The sequence below is a fragment of the Rhinopithecus bieti genome, unplaced genomic scaffold (assembly GCF_001698545.2).
Source record: "Rhinopithecus bieti isolate Rb0 unplaced genomic scaffold, ASM169854v2 scaffold_19723, whole genome shotgun sequence".
Classification (NCBI taxonomy): Eukaryota; Metazoa; Chordata; class Mammalia; order Primates; family Cercopithecidae; genus Rhinopithecus; species Rhinopithecus bieti.
Genome location: NW_016809579.1, coordinates 686,153 through 689,243, shown reverse-complemented (window position 1 = coordinate 689,243; position 3,091 = coordinate 686,153).

Sequence of the window (3,091 nt, the reverse complement as noted above, 5' to 3'; positions counted from 1 at the left end):
AGCCCAAGGCTGCGGCCGGCTGCAAAGCCGGATCATTTACAGGGTTGCTGTGGGGACCAAAGCAGCTCAGCTTTGTTCAAAGTACAGAAGGGAAGGGAAGTGACTTATTTACGCCCTTCTCTGTACTGGGTACTTTGCACGCCTCTGATCCTCAGAGTAAATTCATAAGATGGCAACATCTAGTTTAGGGACAAGAACCTCAGAGCAGTTCAGTTGTTTCTCCAATTTTTTTTTTTTGACGGAGTTTCGCTCTTTCGCCCAGGCTGGAGTGCAGTGGCGCGATCTTGACTGCAACCTCCGCTCTACTCCTCGCCATGCACTCCCCCAACCCGGGTGCAAGTGATTCTCCTGTCTAAGCCTCCCAAGTAGCTGGAATTATAGGTGCCCGCCACCACACCCGGCTAATTTTTGAATTTTTAGTAGAGACAGGGTTTCGCCATTTTGGCCAGGCTGGTCTCGAACTCCTGACCTCAGGTGATCCACCCGCCTCGGCCTCCCAAAATGCTAGGATTACAGGTGTGAGCCACTGCACTCAGCCAGTTTCCCCCAAATTACACAGGCCTGCTCTCAGTACCGCCTAGCCCTGCCCATGCCCCTTGCTTTGCAGACTGACCTCCTGGTAATGACAAAGGTTAGCTCCTGCAGTGGACCCAACACACTGCTGGCCGGTGTGGCTGTTCTCAAAAGCAAGCCAGACCCAGCCACCACCTGCATAAAACCCTCCATGGCTCCCCACTGGTCTCAGGGCTGAATCCAAACTCCTAGCCTAGTGCCGAAGTCCCTGGGTGATGGCCTCCTCCAGCCATGCTAGACTCTCTCTTAATCCCTCAAATGCCACCTCGCTCCTGAAGCCTGAGTGCCCTGTAACACTAATTATTACCTCTTTGTCCTTCAGGATGCAACTTGGTGAACACTTCTTCCATGAAACCTTCCTTCTTCCTGAAGGAGTGAAGTATGCGCCATCCCAAAATATGCTGGATTGGTATATTGACCATTCTGAGTTGACAACATTGGAAAAATAGTAGCCTCAGAAAGGGCTAGCTGGGCCAGGCGCAGTGGCTCATACCTGTAATCCCAGCACTTTGGGAGGCTGAAGGGGGAGAATTACCTGAACCAAAGAGTTGGAGGTTACAGTGAGATATGATCACACTACTGCACCCCAGCCTGGGTGACAGAGTGAGACCTCAACTCTAAAATAAATCAATAAATAAATATAATTTTTTTAAAAAGATACAAGAAAAGGCAAACAGATATGCTTCTTTCTGCATTCAGCAAGCCATAAAGATTCCTCTAGGAGGGGTACCCTCGCTGTACCAGGGCAAGAAAATAGCCCTTATCAGTTGAGACTAAAAATTGGGGACTGCAATGAACCTGAATAAATATACTTAACCCTGTCTTCCACTAGGTTTACGCCCCTCATATTATCTCCTAGTGAATCCCCTAGAATTTACTGCCCCTAGCCAGATCCCCTTTGTCCTGCCATTTCTTCTCAAATTTGTCATCCTTTGTCTAAAAAGTATAAAAGCATCTCGCTTTGGCCACTTCTCCAGACCTCACTCTGGTAAAGATCCCCATGCACATGTAAAACTAATAACATTTGTATGCTTTTCTCTTGCTAATCTGCCTGGTGTCAATTTGGTTTCTAGATCTAAGCAAAGAGCCCACTTAAGAGCTAAAGGAGGGCGGGGGCCAGGTGCCGTGGCTTACACCTGCAATCCCAACACCTTGGGAAGCCAAGGCGGGCGGATCACATGAGGCCAGGAGTTCGAAACCAGCCTGGCACACATGCAAAACCCTGTCTCTACTAAAAAAATTAGCCAAGCATGGTTGGTGCACACCTGTGGTCCCAGCTACTCGGGAGGCTGAGGCAGGAGAATCGCTTGAGCCGGGAGGCGGAGATTGCAGTGAGCCAATATCACGCCACTGCACTCTAGCCTGGGTGACAGAGTGAGACTCCATCTCCAAAAAAAAAAAAAAAAAAAAAACGAGCTAAAGGAGGGATTCAAGGTGATCTAGCTCCTGTCAAATCCCCAAATCCAAATTAGTAAGTGATCCCACAGCTTAACCTTCCCTTCTCATAAATCCCATTGGCACACTCCCCCTAATTCTCTATTTACTTCTCTGCCTCCCGCAGCAGACTCCAATTTCCCTGAGGGTGGACACCATGTCCGTTCTGTTTCCTTGTCTCCCCAGTGCTAGGCATATACCAGGAAGATTTCAGTACGTTAATGAATGATTAATGGACTTGAATCAAGCTTTACAATATAAAAGCACTTTCACCATCTCATGTGATCCGTTGAAATAGATAGTTGCGTTTATTTTATAGTTGAGTAAACTGAGGTGCGGAAGGTGGAACAACTCACCTAAGTTTACCTCCTAAGCCTCAGCCTTAGCAGTGAAACTCACTAAAAGACATTAAACAGAGCCAGGTGTGGTGGCCCTCGCCTGTAGTCCCAAGGACTGGGGAGGCTGAGGTGGGAGGATTCCTTGAGCCTCGGAGTTTGAGTCCAGCCTGGGCAACATAGCAAGACTCCATCTCTTAAAAAAAAAAAAAAAAAGACATCGAACATCAGCCTCCAGCACACTTAGCTTTGAATTGCAGATGACTGAGTTAAATCTGTTTACCAAGGATTCCATATTGTGATGTAGAAAAGTTAAGGAGCTGGAGTAAGTATGTTCTCAAACTGAACTCCGGACTTAGAAGTTGGTTCCACTGTTTTATAAGGACCACGAGAGGCCATCTAGCCCAAAACAGCTAACTTTCCAAACCGAAACTAGTTCAGAGGAAATCACTGACTCAGGTCAGCTTTTTATTAAGGAAATTAATTTGGTACCGTGAGCTTTAGAAGCCAGGCATATAATATTCAGACAACACTGGATTCAGATCTATGCAGACTAAGGTCAGTAGATGGTAGACAAGCCCATCTCTTGCAGCTGCAGGGTGCTTGACTCCAATTAAACATCAGTACTACATCGGGAGCTCTTATGCTATCACCGCCCCAACCCTCCCAGCCGAGGTGATCACCGGAACCAGCGCAAATCTCTCCACTGTCAGCGCCAGCCTGAGCCCAGGCCCCGCCCCGGGCCTCCA